Source organism: Dermacentor silvarum, chromosome 4 (genome assembly GCF_013339745.2).
Source record: "Dermacentor silvarum isolate Dsil-2018 chromosome 4, BIME_Dsil_1.4, whole genome shotgun sequence".
Taxonomy (NCBI): Eukaryota; Metazoa; Arthropoda; class Arachnida; order Ixodida; family Ixodidae; genus Dermacentor; species Dermacentor silvarum.
The window spans coordinates 116,217,060-116,235,429 of NC_051157.2; the positions used below are offsets into that span (position 1 = coordinate 116,217,060).

Below are 18,370 nucleotides of genomic sequence, written 5' to 3' on the forward strand. Positions count from 1 at the left end.
AACGAGCGAGTTGATTGAGAAATGACTGGAAGCTAGAGATGCACGCGAATTGATCACTACTGCTAAAAAAACGTCTCGCAGTTTCACCCGAAAGGCGAAGCATCAATTGCGATAGCAAATTTATACAGAGCTATACGGAGTAAGGATACTAGTTTTATCAGCTGTACAAACTTGGACATGCAGCAGCACCGGCAACACACAGAACTGTTGTCGACGCCGTCGGCGTTTTGCCCACGTTCGCACAAAACGCGCGCGGCGTTGGTGACTGTTGCGGTGCCTCCGGGGGCGGCTAGGAGGTTTTCGACGAGATCAGAGTAGTAGTAGTAGTAGTAAGTAGTAGTAGTAGTAGTAGTAGTAGTAGTAGTAGTAGTAGTAGTAGTAGTAGAGGTTGAGGAAAAGACAAAAGATGCATGTTTCTGCAGCCCTTATAGGGAGCACGGCTCAGCATCTGAGGGGCAGCGAAAGGGGGATAGAAAGTAGGAAAAGTGGAAGAAGCGGTGGGAGAGGGTAGTCATCATCGGGTAGTCATCAGCCTATTTTGTCACAGAAAATTACCTTACAAATTTCAGATGTGTTTAACTAAGCTGCTTTGCTCAGAGCGGTGTGCACGGAGCAGCCTTGACGGTGAAGACCTGAGTGGAGCAGCGCAGGATAAAAATGACAGCACGATGCTCTTCAGAGAAAATGCGATGGCTTCGCTGGACTTCGATCAATGATCCAGAAAAGTTGCGAAAACCTGTAAAAACGTTTCTTTACGTGTACCTCCGAGTTCCGAGCTCGTTAATTTATACTTGAACATGAGAGTTTCCACTCTTACGTCGGCGCTGGCCATTAACTATATGCCGGTTTCAAATTAAGAAAAAAAAACTTGGCGTTTGTAAACCCTTTCTCTGCGTTGCAGTCGTGTTCCTTGCAAGACTACTGCTGAATGAGCGTTCGTCACACTATGGTGGGAAGCATCAGTAGCCGAAGCTAAAGTCATCGATCGAAATGGGGCGAATGACCGTCTGCGCAATCCTAAGTGCTCATTTCTTGTCGCCCATTGAGATCTACTACTTACTCCTATCGTTCAGGATAAGAACTAAAGGCTTCTCAATCAAAGAGAAAGAGACTACCGATCGAACCTCGGCACAAGGACTGCGAGACGCATGTTCGCGCCCCGCCCTTTTCTTGTCTCACGTTGGCGCATGAAGGACAGAATACCGGCGGCTCCGCGTTGTACGAGTGCATCTAGGCAGCGTGTGTTCGGCCAAGCCGTTTTTTTTTCTTTGTAGCTTATAGGCTTGTAGTTTGTCAAAGTGACGACATATTCATCACAATCAGACCATTTTATGTCCACTGCATGCAGGGTGAAGGCGCCTCCTGGCGTTCCCGAATTACTTCTGTTTTACGTCAACGGACTCAATCCTACTCCCTACAGATTCCACAATCTCGTCGCACCACCTAGCTGTCTGCCGTCCTAGACAGCGTCTCCCTCGGAGTCCCTTCCCTTCGCACCCACATTCTCTATAACTCTAATGGCGCACCGGCTATCTGATCTATGTATTTCATGGCCTGTTCAACTCCAATGAATCTTCTTGATGACAATTAGAGATATATGTTTACGAAAGCCAGAGAGAGAGCGTGCTCTATAATGAAATACGGTGTTTAGCCTTCTACTGCTATGTCATCCTGTATCTTAACGAGGCGTCTATGTTATTTTGTTTTCTTACATTGCTCGTAGATTGGCTGGTTATGACCTCATGATTGGTGTGTCTCTGAAACGCAAGATAGTTTTTCTGGAGGTGTGTGTGTGAGAACGTTTTATTCACAGAAGTCCTTCGGCTCGACTCTTTCAAACCGAGGCGGGCCGCACCCACGAGGGCACTGGAGGTAGCCGATATTGAATTCTGAGGCTATCAAATCTATACGCTGCAAACACCATTTCGCGCTTTCCTTCCCTCGTGCACCGCTTGTCTCTTGTTTTAGATGCCAAGATATGAGCACTGAAAAATATCGTTGTGAGCTCAGCATATTTTTCACTCTCTTGAGAAGAGAATCAGGTCGCTATTCAAGCATATCTTCTGTTTTATTTTTCGTTTTTTTAGGTGTCATGATCAGGCATTGCTTCATACATCTTACGCTCCTTCGTTCTGTGTCTTGCATTTTAATGATTTTTTTTTGTTTGAACGTAGTGCAAGTGGCCGACTTCCTTTTTTTGTCCATTACTCTTCCGTCCGAAAGCCTATAATACTGCGCTCTATGCGATACATTAATACTCATTGCAACTCTACAGACATTGCTGGGAAGTTCGCTTAGTCACTGCACCTGTGCTGTCCCGACTGCGACTGCGCATGCGTGTTGGAGGTTTTGCGAGTGTTGGAGGTTTTACGTGATCCACTGCGGTGGGTGCGAGGGCGACAGCGAGGGCAAGCCGAGACGGCTGGCGCCTTGAAGGCAGCGCGCGCCCAGTGTTGGAGATCGCGTGATCTGCAAAGTGTCGGTGGCACGGCCGCCCAGTGAGATCGTAAAGGGAGCGGCACCATGGAACGTTCGCTTTGGATGGATGGATGGATGCTATGAGCGCCCCCTTTGAAACGGGGTGGTTGGTTGTGCCACCAAGCTCTTGTTATTATTTTGCCTAATGTCCTACCTTTATTTTTGAGAAACACACAAATACAAATAATTCCAGGCATCAACCTTTTTGAACCATTAGTGGGAACTTTGTTTCTGTACGTCTCCATTGTTTGTGGTCTCCCTACTTTTCTGCCACCAAACCTCCAACCGCCTCTTACTAATCTCTACAGCTGACATGTTTACTTTGCCCGTGCTATCCCTGAACCCAAGGACTTCAAGGAGGTCAGAGGAGCCTAGACTTGCAGCTGGTAGATTTCTTCACATTCCAATAAAACATGTTCCACCGTTTCTCTAGCTTTACCACAGCAAGCACATGCGGCTTCGTCCTTGGTGTACTTCGCTTTATAACTGCGCGTTCTAAGGCATCCTGATCTCGCTTCGAAAAGTAAGGAGCTTCCTTTTTTTTATTGATATGATATGAGGAGATGTTGACGCACAAGTAAGGCGCCGGCTACTCCTTAGCTCTTGAATGGGTCTAACCTACAACATACAGGGTTTAAAATAGCCTTCTCATATAAGCAACGTTTGCACAGCAACACGGTGAGAAAAAAAAAAAAAAAACGTCAATGTAGAAGTTCAATCACTCCACTGCACTGCAGAAGAAAGTCTCAAGAATATAAACAATAATGGCACCTTACAATACAGTCTCTAATCAGCGGGTTGTGCACACATCGTGTACATGCATTTTCACATATAGTCAGAACAGAATATAAACATAACATAATCCGCAAACACATACACAGCTACATTGAAATAAAAGAAACATTATAAGCGTTAATAACGGCCAACAATGCCGCTCTCTTCGAGAAATGTTGTTAACGCTTTTAGAGCGCTCTTTTGCAAGGCCGTTGTTGACCATGGGCCGAAAAGTTTCCTTAAACTGAAAGGCTTCCCTTTCAGTTATCATAAATTGTTTCTTTCCTGATTTCCCTTTTTCCTTTGAGGTAGTTAGTCATAGCAGGTTTCTTTTCCATTGCCGCCACCCATAACCTTGTCTCCGCCTCCCTCACTTTGCGTTTGACGTTCTTTGTTGCCATGTTGCTGGCCATACTGGTCGCATGTTTGCTGGTAAGCTTCCTAGTTCTTTTCCTCCACTGTGAGTTAATGTTTTGCCTGTACAGATACCTGAATACTCTTGCACCCCATGTATTTTCTTCCATTTTCCTCAGTCGTTCTTCAAAATCAATTTCACTCTGAGCCTCCCTTGCTTCAAAATTTGTCCAGCCCATATCACCCTGCACAGCTTCATTAGTAGTCTTCCCGTGGGCGCCCAACGCGAGGCGTCCCACTGACCTTTGGTTTCCATCGAGTCCTGATTGTACTCCTGACTTCAAGCAAAAAACCGCATTTCCAAATGCAAGCCCTGGAACCATTACACCTTTCCACATATCCCGGAGCACCTCGTACCTATTGTATCCCCATAGCTCTCTGTGTTTCATTATGGCCGCATTTCTCTTCCCTTTTGCTGTTGTTGTTTTCTCCTGTGTCTCCAGATATCTATCGCCTTCGTTTGTCCATATAACAAGGTATTTGTATTCTTTTACCCGAGGTATTTCCTGGCCCTGAATCAACACTGTCTGTTCACTGTTTTCATTGAATACCATAAAACCTGATTCTTGACGCTAAATTTTAATCCGAACATCTCACATTCTTCTCCACAGATATCAGCCAGGCGTTGCATATTACTTTGCTTGTTAGCAAGCAACACAATGTCGTCCGCATAAAATAAACCTGGAAGCTGCTGCTCAACTGTTGTGCCGGCTTGTTTGTATGAGAGGTTAAACCCGATATTGATTTCTTCTAGCGCTCTTTCCATCCTTACCACGTACATCATAAACAGCAGCGGGGATAAAGGGCAACCCTGTCTCAGTCCCTTGTTGATATCAACTTTATCCTCGCTCGTCATCCCTTCCCATTCAACGCAAACACTATTTTCTCCGTAAATCTCTCTCAATAGCTGTACACAGTCGTTGCCTATAACTTCCCCTTCTAGAATATTCCACAAAATGCTCCGATCTACGTTGTCATACGCTCCAGTAATGTCTTTGGGACAAGCACGCGCATCGCCCTCTACCGGCGCTCCTCATCACTGCAGCGCTGTGCGAGTGCTCGCGGACATCGACTGAACTCTGTTTATGTGGGTCTTTGGGCGCATGACACCGCGCATGTTTGTTAGTACGTGGGTGTTTATTGCAATTCATAATGTCCATGTAAGTACCAACCTGAGTTTGCATACCTATTGTCGGTGACAACCTAAGAATAGAAGGTTATATGTAAGCTCGCCAACTCAAATTACAATTTGCCCATACAACACACGGACATTAATTCACCCGTAGGCATCCGTACAACTGTGGTATGAACATAGAGTACAATATAACATGCGCCAGATAATCATCATCATCATCATCATCATCATCATCATCATCAGCCTATATTTTATGCCCACTGCAGGACGAAGGCCTCCTCCCTGCGATCTCCAATTACTCCTGTCTCGCGCTAGCGTATTCCAACTTGCGCCTGCAAATTTCCTAACTTCATCATCCCATCTGGTTTTCTGCCCACCTCGACTGCACTTCCCTTCTCTTGGTATCCATTCTGTAACCCCAATGGTCCACCGGTTATCCATTCTGCGCATTACATGGCCGGCCCAGCTCCATTTCTTCTGCTTAATGTCAACTAGAATATCGGCTATCCCCGTTTGTTCTCTGATCCACACCGCTCTCTTCCTGTCTCTTAACGTTAGTCCTAAGATTAACTTGTTCTCGAGCTTCTTTGTTAACCTCCAAGTTTCTGCCCCATATGTTAGCACCGGTAGAATGCAATGATTGTACACTTTTCTTTTCAACGACAGTGGTAAGCTCCCAGTCAGGATTTGGTATTGTCGCCGTATGCGCCAGATAATTAGGTTCGCTTATTTCTGTGACGCCAAGCGGTTTTGCATGTTTAAAACGCCTATTTTCTCCTTGGTCACTGCTCTCAGGGTGAAACCTGAACGTCCTGACAAATTTTGTGGGTAATCCGAATATCGATGCTCAAGCAAATGTCATATTTTAGCTTCCAACAACCAGCTTTTATTTTTCAATTATTTTGGCATTTACATCAGCAGAGCAAGGTCATTGATGTGTGATCGAGTGCACTCCAGCTGATTCAGCTCTATCAGAGGGGAAGGGCAGGCGCACTGCATTTTTCTGGATGGAGTTCGTACTGAATTCTTTGGTTGTCACAGACTGACACTTTGCTATAGCCGTCGATAGTTCGTTCTTCTTGCGAAGCTGCCACGCTTTATTCTTAGTACTAAATTGGCGAACATTCCTTGCTTCACGCACGTTTTGTAGCGAGATACGCAAATTACGCTCTGATTCTGAAGCACGTGCATGTCTTTCTTTTTTGCGCTTCGTGACGCAGGTGCACGTGGTGAGCCCCTGCCGCCTATGTCGAACGGCGCCACCCCGCCTACGTTCCTGAACGAGCCTCCCGTGCAAACGATCTTCGCCAACTCCACGGGCGCACTGATGTCCTGTTCGGCGGCAGGACAGCCTCGGCCCTCCATCACGTGGACGAACGAGACCGGCTCGCCCCTGGAACCGCTGCCCGGACTGCGCCGCGCCAGACTTGACGGGACTCTCGAGTTCTTCCCTTTCCGCGGAGAGGAATATCGCCAGGACGTGCACTCGACTCGATACCGATGCAGGGCTTCCAACGCCCTCGGGACCGTGATCAGCCGAAGCGTCCATGTCAGAGCGAGTGAGTGAAGTTAAGGCTCTTACAAATGCAATAATTTCTGGGACTAGCGTGTATGCCCTCGCGTGGCAGTGTACAGCACTTGATGGACGGCGGTGTCTTATTGTCAAGTGGTCGTGGCGGTGAGAAAGCAAACACGGCCGCCGATATTGAGAAGAAAGTCCAACGTCAGGAAGGGCTTCTTTGGGCAGCTTTTCTGTTCCACTCACGAGTGCGTGCTTCATTTTGCGCACAAGAAACGTGAGTCGACCTCAACGTCATATTCACGCAGCACGCATGATAAGGTCTTGCTTATCCTGGGCACGTAAAGAATGGGAGTGCGTTTCTTCCGACGGGCACTGGCAGGTTGGAAAGGGTTGGACAAACGGTGTTCCACAGCATTTATGAACGCAGGAGAGTAACCGCGCGTAGAAAAGTCCTTCCGGATTGTATGCACACCAGGAATTAAAGTGCTCAGTTTTCGTGCAAATGCGGCTCGCATGGCCCAAAAAGGAGGCAACTATATATTGTGAGCGTTAGGATGAATAGACATGAAGTTCAGGCACCGGCCAGTGTGCGTACTCAAACGTTGAAAGAAAGCGCACCATTGCTCCTTTTTACCAACACATCAAAAAAGGCAGTTTCTTGTCCACCTCCATCTCCACCGTGAACAGAATGGGACCTGCTTAATTGTTTAGATGCGTGGTGAAACCTTCCAATGCACAGCGCTTGATCACGCAAGAACAATCGTCGACGCACCATAGAAAAACATTGACCGACGATTACGACATTCCCCAATGCAAAATTCGAGTGTAGCTCTATACGTGGTTTCATTTCGCGATATATTTCGTGAATCCGTCTCGTGCGACACGCTGCAACCGGAGCGAAGTGTAGCGCGACTGCCTCGATAATCTAAAGATCGCGAGAGCTAGCGCGCGGGTGCCGCGTGGGCGCGAATCATAGGAGCTGCCGCAGACAGACGTACCGCCATCTCGTAGCCCTCGTCGCCGCGCTACGCTTTTCTTCTCACCCTTTCGCCACACCCTCCTCCTCCGCTTTCCTCCTCCCGTCTTAAATCTGCCGCTTTCATCTTTCGCTGTGCTCATTCGCTCGGTTACGCCGACGCCGACGCTCGCCGTAGGAACGGGCGCCTAAGCTGCGCTCTAAAATTCACGGTGTTGTGCTGATAGAAACAAGCGCTCGACTTTCCAGCCATTCTATTGTCAGATTCAGAGCGGTCACCGAGACTGAGGCACCAATTGGTGTGCTGGAGATTTGCTTGTATATGGCCTTGTGAAAACAGAAGTAGGCCTTGCCCAGGCATAAATTGAGGAGCCTCTTCTAGTCGGGGACATTAATTGGCGACCTCTCCGGTAGAGCCGGGTTTGCGTCGTATGCAGCAGCGCACGCTTCCACGGCCATGTCAGTTGAAATGGAAGTAAACAGAGACACTATTAAATGAAACCATCACCTTGTCGTCGCCGAGGACCAGATCCCTAACTTTTTCAACAACATCGGTGGATTTGCGCACACGCGTGATGCCTTTTGCAATGAGAGGGGATAAAATTCTGTGCAGAAAGCCAGATAGCTTGTGCAGGGGGGAAATGGATGAATAGACATAAAGTCCACGGTGTACGTCTTTCGTTTTTATCATAAATCGCGCTAGAGAACTGTACTATCAGCGATGAAACTCTGTTATGTTAGGTTATTATCAACGTTAGAACACAACACAGCGTTACTACAGTGTGTTGGGTAAGCTTGTGGGGGCAGAGTAGTAGTGTTGATTTGATCGCAGTCGCCTGTCGCTAACAGCTTTCCATACGGGCAACGGAAGCTGTATTTCAAGATACCTGCCGCCCACGAGAAAGCATGCTCGTAGCATTTGATAGGCTTTCGTATAATGCAAAGATTATATCATCACCATCGTTATCGTCACTATGATCATAAAATCATCATCCTATTTTTATGTCCGCTGCAGGACGGAACACCTGTCCCAGCGATCTCGAATTACCCATGTCTGGCACCTGACGTCATTATGCCTGCAAGTTTCCTAATTTCATCACCCAACCTAATTATCTGCCGTCTCCGACTGCGCTTGCCTTCCCTTGTTACTCGTTCTATAATTCTAATGGTCCACCGGTTATCTGCCTTAAACATCGTATGTCCTGCCCGACGGCATTTTTTCCTCTTAATGTTAAATATAATTTCAGATAACACCCATTTGCTTTCTCATCCATGCCGCTCACTTCCTGCCCATTACTGTTACACCTAGCATTTTTTGCTTCATCGTTCATTGCGGGATTCTTATTCTCAAGCTTCTTTGTCAACCTTAATGTTTCTGCCCAATATGTTAGTACCAGTAGAATGCCGATAATTGTACACTTTCCATTCCAAGGATACCGTTAAGCTGCTGCTCATGATTTGGTAATGCTTGTCGGAAGCGCTCCAATACATTTTTGTTCTTTTGCATATTTCCTTCTCCTGATAAGGGTCGCATGTGAGCAATTGGCCTAGATAAATGTCCTCTTGCACGCATTCTAGAGTCTCACTGCCAACCACGAATTCTCGATCTCTTGCCAGGCTATTGCACCTTACCTTTGTCTTTTGCATATTAATACTTAACCTTACTCTTATACTTTATGGGTTAAGGTCCTCAATCATTTGTTTCAATTCATCCCCGGCGTTGCTGAACAGGACAATGTCATCATCTCCGAACCGTTAAATTACTGAGATATTTGCTGTTGTTTCTTACTTTCTAATTCTTCCTAGTCTTATAGCATGAATAATTCTAAGCATGCAGTGACTCGCACTATCGATATGTGTCTCCATGTCTGATTCAATTCTTCATCGGATGCAAAAATGATAAATTTATTTTTGTGCATATTCGAATAACAAAGTCTCGGGGAAAAAGTATCATTTATTATTTAGGCGCTGAAATATATATTTTAGGGCCCACAGTGTGGTTGGTTTTATGTTCGTAGACATCTAATGAGCACTCTGTCAAAATTTTGTGGGGTCGGTCGCGGGCATTCTCGTCATGCTTATAATTATCCTGTTTTTTAGCTGATGAGAACACGCGAGAAAAACATGTCGGTCTTTCGATGGAGGGGGAGACTGTGATGAATTTGTTTACTACAAGCTTCCACGTTGCCTGGCGGAAATGCTATCTACATAAAACATGCATGAACGGACAGAGTACCAGAAGACCCGCTATATACGTAATGACATTAATATTTTTATACTTTTGTACTTTTTGCACTGGTGAACTTGAAAAGGTCGACAGGATGGTAGGAAATATTTCAGACACGATGGAAGTGGGAGAAAAAGAGTCCGAAATTGGACTGTGTTTTCATATTGCAGTTTCATGGTGAAGCGTACGTTCTCCAGCATAAAACAAACAAACAAACAAACAAACAAACAAACAAACAAACAAACAAACAAACAAACAAACAAACAAACAAACAAACAAACAAACAAACAAACAAACAAACAAACAAACAAACAAACAAACAAACAAACATTTATTTTGGATTCGTGTTCATTCAAGTGACGTTCGTGCACCCAAGGTACTTTAAGAAAAAATAAATTAATTTTTCAAAAGAAGGAAGTGAACAATGCGGTATTGAAAGATGTCGGCGCGTATTTGAAAAAAAAAAGATGTTGCTGCTGTGAAAGATCAGATGCCAATTAATCGGGATGTGGGACATATTATTAGCGGCGGTGGTTAACCAAACATAACTTATTCGAACAAAGAGCTTTGTGCATTTGGTCCTTGTTATTTTTTTGTTGTTGTGTGATCTGCGTGATACTAGGGTATTTAAGCAGATTGTTACCGTTCTACCACTGCTGTAACCGATGTCACTTCACCCCAATTGCGCATGCGTTGTCGGCGGCAAGTGAAATTGATGGCGCTATGAATTAAACTAAATTGTACATAACGTTACACCGAAGTGTAACGCTATACTAAAGTACTCCATTGAGCTACAGACTGCCGCTTTGTCGCATGGTGGCAGTGGTGTTGCAGCAGTCGGGCTTATCCTGTCCTGCGTGGCCGGCAACTGATCTACGCGAACATTTCTTACTTTGTTTGCACGCGCGTTTAGCCAGATAATCATCAACTCGGTGCATTGCTTACGTTGATAGCTGTTTATTGATTCTGTTCATTGCATTTCATCTCTGTTCTTTTTGCGTACTCATACAACTATTTTCGACGGGAGTAGTTCCATTACAAATGGAAAGCCCCACTTTCAACTCATCCAGTTTTGCTCCAGTACCATCTTACAGTACGCTGGACTCCTTTTACCCACTGTGTACAACTAATTACTAAATAATTAAGCAAGCAAGACAACAATTGCTTGAGGCATGAGAACTGCATGAAATCGTAACGCGAGAAGAAGGCCACTTATTTGTTGGCATTTTATTTATTTGTATTGCGAATGTTTATCCTGAGTGCCACGTGAGGTACGTGTAAAGGTGTCACTTGCAATCACGCAAGATGTTTACCTTTCTGGGAATAGTTCCTTTCGTTTATATATTTTTTCTTATGTGGCCCATAAAAATGTGGTCGGTACATAAAAGCTTGGGACCAATGTTTTTTACAGTGCCCATTTGTGTTTCACAAAACATTCAAGGTACCGTCAGAATGAGTCTAGACAGTAGTTGCCAAGACCAGGAAAGCTCGTTGTCTATGAATGCTAGACACCGAATGGCAGCATTTTCATCAGGCTTTCTTACTACCGAGAAGACAGCACACGACTACCTAATTTAGCTAACCAAGGCAGTGTTCTTTATATAAGAACACTGCACGCACAGTAACGATGCGTAAACGACACTTTGCTAGAATAAAAATAAAATAATAAAAAAGGAACACCAAAGCTTACAGAATACTCCACCGCGGAAAGCTTACGATTACTGCAACGAAACAAAGAATTACATAGTTACAAAGAATTACAAAGAGCGACGGCTACTTCCTTAGTGTGTCGTTCCTTTGCATTAGCCAACGTTTCGTATTGCAACACACGAAACCGCAAACTGGCTGCTCAGATCCTTCCTGCAAGCATGGTCTGCATTACCATGATTGCAAGTGTCTTAAAAGCATATGAAAGCGGCACTCCACGCAAAAGGAGACGCCGTTAAGACATCTCGCGGGCATACATTCCTATTCAAAAGAAAAAAGAGAACAAGAAAGAGTAAATCTCGTTTCTTTTACCTCACATCTCGCTGACAAAAGAGGCCCAGTGCATCACGGTGTTTTCGCCACCGTTCTATAACACCTTTTCGCGTCACTCCCCGATTTTGTTTTACTTCGAAGGCATTCTTCAGTCGGGGTTCCATGTTGAAACGGCGAATGCCAGAGTGCGAGAAGCCAGCGAAGCGGTGCTCCCAGATGAAGCAGAGCAGCCTGGACTCCCCTGACTTGTTTACGGGGGGTAACAAAGAAAGCAGATGGGTATGTGCCACCGAAGCACAACGTGCCGAAGTGTAGGTGACACGCAAGTCGCTGGCAAGCTATGGCGGCATGCAGGCGGGAGGAGCTGTCTTTCATGAAACGGCACGGAAAATTCCAAGGAGCATTTCGATGTGCGCAGAACCAAAAACGGTGAGGGAATGCGGCGCGCGTGAAACGTCAAAGATAGGGCAGCGAAAATGCGGGTATAGTCTGACATGTTTGCGGGCCTTCTATGGTATACTGCAGTCTTCACGCCTCCATCACTGCTTTTTTTAGAGCCACCACGGGTACAGATAGAGTACCGTAAACCACAATAGAACTGATGCGTCATATTTGCGCACTGACTAAGGACTGTATGTGTTTGTCAGGCATTTCCTTTGTTTGATGCGTAGGGTTTTTGTCGTCTCCCTGTTCCCTGGCTCTTTGCCTGACCCGAGGTTCTTGTGTGCAGCTTCGCATCTCCTGTCAAACTGTACTGGTGCGCTCCTTTCACGGAGCATTCTTTTCGTAAAAGAGTACCTAATGGACGCATCGCAGGCTTCTTCTTCTATTTTTTTTTCTATCGCTTTTGTTTGCGATTTTAGTGAGGCCTTGCTTCTACGCTCTTTTTTTTTTTCGTTTGATGTATTCAAGACCAGGAAAACAAAGACGAAAGAACAGATGTGAGTAGAAGGAACCTCCCCATGTGGCGTGACAATTCGAGAATTTGAAATTGCTAGGGCATTGAACTTCGTCGTAATACCACATGCTTCGGATTTGTAATGCTTTTATGCTGCTAATGTTTGTATTGTTTTGGTACTTTTCGTGTTGCCCCGCATCTCTGATGTCGCTTGTTTCCAGACACTTTGAGTCGCAGTTTTGAACGCAACGAAGATCGTAAACCAGTACCCTCGGATTTTTCAGGGGTCGTAGCGCGTTCTTCTCCAAATGCAATACATCACCAATCAAAGTTTCAGCGAAGGTATACTCCAAGTACAATCAATTCTCATTTCTGCGAAAATCCCCATGTTCCCGTGATTTTTAATGTAAACATTAAAATCCTAGTTTCTCCACTACGGCGTGCCTCATAATCAGAACTGGTTTTGGCACGTAAAACTCCAGAAAGAAGAAGAAGTTTCTATACATGTATCTGAATGCTAGATTATAGAGCTGGTTTGTAGCCACAACAGTTTTCGGAGCCAGATCAAGTGGATCAAAAATTTTTTTCTGTCAGCTGTCTCCATGACGCTCGAAAGATTCTCAATATAATCGATAGAACCCTTCGTGACTCCGTGTTCGGCAAGGGGCTCCAGGAGTACATCTAAATCCCAGCCTCCTCTCCTAAGATCAACCGCTTATCTCACCGCCTCTGTCTCCTGGTGGTAGAAACAAGAGGAAGGCAACGTAAGCCACCCGAAATGTTTAATAAAGACATGTTTCCTCTCTCTTTGAATAACAGAACGAAACATATGCAAATAGCGAATGACATACTTGCTACTTGTAAGGTAGCTTCACCATTAATAGTGAAGCCACTGGAAAGTCCACAGTGAAACAATTCGTGAAAACCAAGACGATTTCGAAGGCGTTGTCCGCTATGCCTTTCAGGGTGCGACTAAGCTTGTCCGTTTGGTTCATGTTGCTTTCAACTCTATGCTAAAGCGCCAGGACATGCTGAATATACCAAACGTGTGGTTCAGTCTATGCCTGGGCGTGGAAGTCAAGTTAGTTATTACGGTCATCTGACCACCCGATGACTTGCCGAAAAGTCGTGAAGCAATTGTACACACTGAGGCTACCCTGCAAAACATACACCGTTGTTTTTACTCGACGTTTACCGGCAGCATTGGGTGCCAACAATTTTCCGTAAAATGTACAGACGCCCGTAATTTCATTTCAGAGTTCTGAATTAACGCGGCGTCATATATACAGTATTTCCAGTAAAAATGCAGACGTCTGTAATTTCTTTTCATGGTAACGCATTAGCAGGCTGACATATTTACAGCAATCGCCCGTAAAATATACTGGCTTCTGTAACATACTTTCCATGGCACCAAAATGATATGCCGTGATATTTACAGGAATTTTAAAAGCTTTTCTGTAAATTCTTACACTGTGCTTTTTTGATAACAATGAACCTGCCACATTTATTATTCATCAATATTACAATATTAGAGTATCCCGTTAACTCGAAAAGTGACCTTTATTGCCTTCGCTGCCGTCTCTCTGCTTAACCAGGTTTACAATTGCTTACAATTTACTAGGCATACATTTCATCTGACGCATGAAAAATTGAAATCACCCCTAAAAAAGATGGCTGGCAATAAAACCAAAGCAACAGCTGATCTCAACCTGAAACAGGATGTCAAAATTAGCCCTTATATGAAGTATAACCGAATCCACTGTAGCTCAAGAAAGAAGGCGGGAAGCCGTCTAAACAAATATACGAGACAGCTTATTAAAAAAAAAAACGTAATGAACAAGTGTAAACCGAGCAATAAATGGTGCTAGTTGGTTCATTTTTATTTCTTTTAAGAAAGTGGAGTTTTAAAAGCACTACACGAAGAAACCAGACGGAAACTCAAGATGTCCGCTTTGAGCTGTCAACTTGTGTTCCGTCTGAACACATGGCGAGACACGTTTGTTTGAGGCGTTGTTGTGCGCCATTGTTCATAGCCTGAGAGAAAGTTAGCACTGTCATTGCCTCACATGGCGCAACGCATCCTAGTAGTAATGTGAAACTTTCATTAAATTATGGCGCTTTACGCGCGAAGACCACAAATTCATCATGAGGCACGCGGCAGTGGAGGACTCTGCTTTAATTTTCATCGCCTGGGATACATTATCGTGCACGTAAATCTGAGTAGACTAGCGTTAATCTTGCATTTCTCCCCCGTCGAAATGCGGCTGCCGCTGTCGAAGGCCAAAAACACGCGATCTCGAGCAACGCCATTGCCGCACACTAACGCGGCGGATACAGAAGTGTTGATTTGATGGCCGGCTGCTTCAGTAGTGTCGTCTAGACGCTGCGGTGCTTTAATGCGGCTTCGCGGCCACACGCCCTACGCAAGTTGTCCCCGTGACAAATTTCGAGAGTATTTATTTCCAAAATTGTAGAAATTGAATTTAAATTTATCCAGCTTGTCCCCAACTGCTGCCGTGTTTAGTAGCATTGTTTTCTTGCCTTCTTACGTCGCCTTTTCCCTCTCCCGCCCTCCCACCATGCATGTGATCTACGCAAGGTTGTTTTTCGCTCATTTCATGGCTGCCTTGGTTCTATTTATTTATTTATTTATTTATTTATTTATTTATTTATTTATTTATTTATTTATTTATTTATTTATTATACCCTCAAGGTGCAGTTGTACATTGCGGATGGGAGGGGCAAGGTAAATACAGAGGCAAATAACACATTCTTTATTATAAAAAAATACAAATACAAATAAGCAGAAACTTTCAAACAAAAAGGTCAAACGTAAACAGGTGGACGTCAGTAATTAATAAAGAGAACAAGAAAAAAAGGAAGGAAGGAAGAAAAAATGAATTGTCCCGGAAGTGTTAGATAAGTATTTAGCTAATACAATACATGGAAAAAAACATGGCAAACATAGCAAAACATGGCATACAAAATGATAAGAATGGTAAATAGAAGTTTGGAAAGCGTGGCTAAAATACATGGCGTATAATACATAAAAAAAGAAAGAAAAAAACCCACATACCATATAAAAATACAAGGCATAGCTTAGAATGATGGCACAAGAACAGTTACTATGCAGAACAATCTTTTAATCGCAACATTCATTTATCAAATGAAACTTTTAAATGTGGTTTAAAGTTATCGGTGTCAGTTATGCTTGTAAGTGATGCGGGTCAGATATTCCAATCTTTGCTCGTTTGGGGAAGAAAGGAATATGAAAAGCCGACATTGTTGCAGCGTGGGATATTTACATCTTGGCCCTGGTTAATGCGAGATGAAATGTATGGTGGCAGTTGAACACAGATAGAACGCAAATATAAGTTGTGATAGTAGATTTTGCGGAAAATACATAGGCGAGGTAGTTTTCTGGGGGTTGATAACACCGGAAGGTGTAGGATAGCTTTCATGTTAGGGACACTCGCCGTTCTTTGGTAGTTGGTGAGGATGAAACGGGCTGAGCGGTTCTGTATTGCCTCTAGAGACTGTATGAGGGTGTCATGACCAGGGGCCCATACTGATGATGCGTACTCAAGCTGTGGACGAATGTAAGTAGCGTACAATAAGAGCTTTAGCGATGATGGTGGTAGGGAAAACTTCCGACGAAATTATCCCAGTGTACGAGTGACCTTAGATGTTATGTGGTCAATCAATGTGAACTCTCACGCATCCGTATGACATTACAGATTCCAGTAGGATGTTATTCAGCTTATAGTGGGCCAGATCCCGTTAATAAGAGAAATCATCATAGTCTTACACTTTTCAATGTTTAATTCTATGCGCCATGTACGACACCACTCATTTGTGCAATTGAGGTACTCCTGAATTGCTAGAATATGTGAGGGATTAGTCATTTTACGATATAATACGCAGTCACCCGCAAATAGACAAATGTTCGAGGAAACTTTAATGCGCAAGTCATTAATATAAATTAGGAATAATAAAGGACCGGACTCGATTCCTTGCGGGACACCGGAGTCAACTGGAGCTAAAGGCCTCCTCTCCCTATCTGCCTCCTCTCCCTACCTCCTCTCTCCATGTTATCTACCTGCCCTCTGGACTAGCGTACCTACCCTGACAATCTAGACTAGCGTGGCCAACCTGAAGCTAGTGGTGGTGAACCTGACAGCACACCCGGACGTGAAAGTGGCCGCGTGGGAGACAGAACGACTCTCCCTGGAGGTGAGGCTTCGTGAGGATACGAGACTAAGAGATATTCTTCAGGCAAAGCTTGACACCCTGACAAGCTCACCCCCCTACAAACGTGTTAACATGAAGGAAACTACTGAAACACCGGTTAGCAGTGGAAGTCAGACTGAAGAGAGCGATAGGAGTAACATCGCATCAGCAAGTCTACCCAAAGACAAGAATGATGACTATAGGATAGGGAACACAACTGGCCACCCTGAAGAGACGGCACCTAAGACAGGCGATCAGCCACCCCATCTTCTACAAACCGGACATGATAACAAACCGAAATCAAGATGAGGAGTGGAATACCAGCAGACATCTGGCCACCAAGGCCTCGGCAAAAGACAAAGCTCCTAGGGGACTGAAACACGAGCCCTCACCGGTACAAAAATGCAAAGAGCAGGGAGACGGCCCACAAGATAGGAATCAGTTCCGGGACCAGAAGCAAGCACAGGAAAAAAAAAGGAGTGACAGACGGGTTTTTGTCTTTGCAGATAAAAATCTGCATCAGATGAAATTACACGCATTCCGTTGCACCAAAGGAAGCAAGGCAGTGAGGTTTTGGACATGAACAAAGGCGACGTTTGAGATATCTATGGTGTAGTTGAAGAAATTAACAGTTTGTAAAGCCCAGCTCTCTTGGTAGTGCATGTGGGCCTACAACATCTAGTTTGTAACAACAGCTCACCAGAAAATCGGGCTCGAGACCTAAGCATCGATCAGGCTGAATTCTTAGCGTGAAAAAAAAAAAAAAAGAGGCAGAGATCTTGTTCTTGTAAATGCAGCCCCAGAATGACCCCTAGAAAAATCTCCACTGCAAGGCATGGAATGCAGGAATAAAGGAAGTGTGCATAAAGCTGGGACATTGAGCACAATTTGCAAACACAAGCTGGGTTAATAGCGCAGAGCTGTGCGAGGACCGCTACAGTTAGGACGCGGCAACAGCCCTCAGGAAGCGACTTGAACGCAGGATTTTAGGAATTGGCAAAATCAGACAATCACTGAGAAGGTAGAACATGGTCGTAAACTCAGCGCTCACGCTCACGAAAGCTCTGGACCACACGTTTGTACAAATGACACGGAAAGGAATGAACAAGCAACATGAAGGAAGAAAGACGACTCCCATACCGATTAAAAGTAACATACTTTCATGTTTAGAAACATGCAAGGGGGACGACGTGCACACAAATTGGAAGACATGTGCCACATCTTAGAGGAACGAGAGGTAAGAGTAACTGGGCTTGTGGAGACACACGGGCGAAATGGTGAAATCCCCCCAGCCAACACAGATTACCAGTGAAAAGGACACCAATCGGCAGATGCGTGATCGGCGTGGTGGAGGAGCTTTAGCTCTCATCAAAGCAGGGCGTCAGTGGGAAAGGATCCAAAGAACGTGTTCGGAGTACATGTGGCTGACAGGGTGAGTGAAGGCTGTGAAGCTGCCATTGGGGGTTGCTTATATGTGAACTGTAAAAGGTACAGAGTCCAAGAATAGGAAGCTTCTTGAATAGATTGAAAAAGACATACAGACTCTCAAACTTCCCTTTATGGAAGCAGAAGACTTCGATGCCCGCATTGATTCACTAGACAAAGAGACGAATCGTGCGGGGAAAATGCTACTCGAATGGATCAAAATAACGCAGGCAGCGATTGTCAACACATCGGTGAAATGTCAATCAAAAGACCACGTGGGCAGTTCTGAACGGAACGTCATCAATTGATTA

The 18,370-nt window shown here is 44.8% G+C and overlaps 1 pseudogene; it reads left to right on the forward strand.

Moving 5' to 3' along the window:
* The first annotated feature begins 6,038 nt into the window (after positions 1 to 6,038).
* Positions 6,039 to 18,370, forward strand: part of LOC119450563 (Down syndrome cell adhesion molecule-like protein Dscam2) — a 156,752-nt pseudogene continuing 144,420 nt past the window's right edge.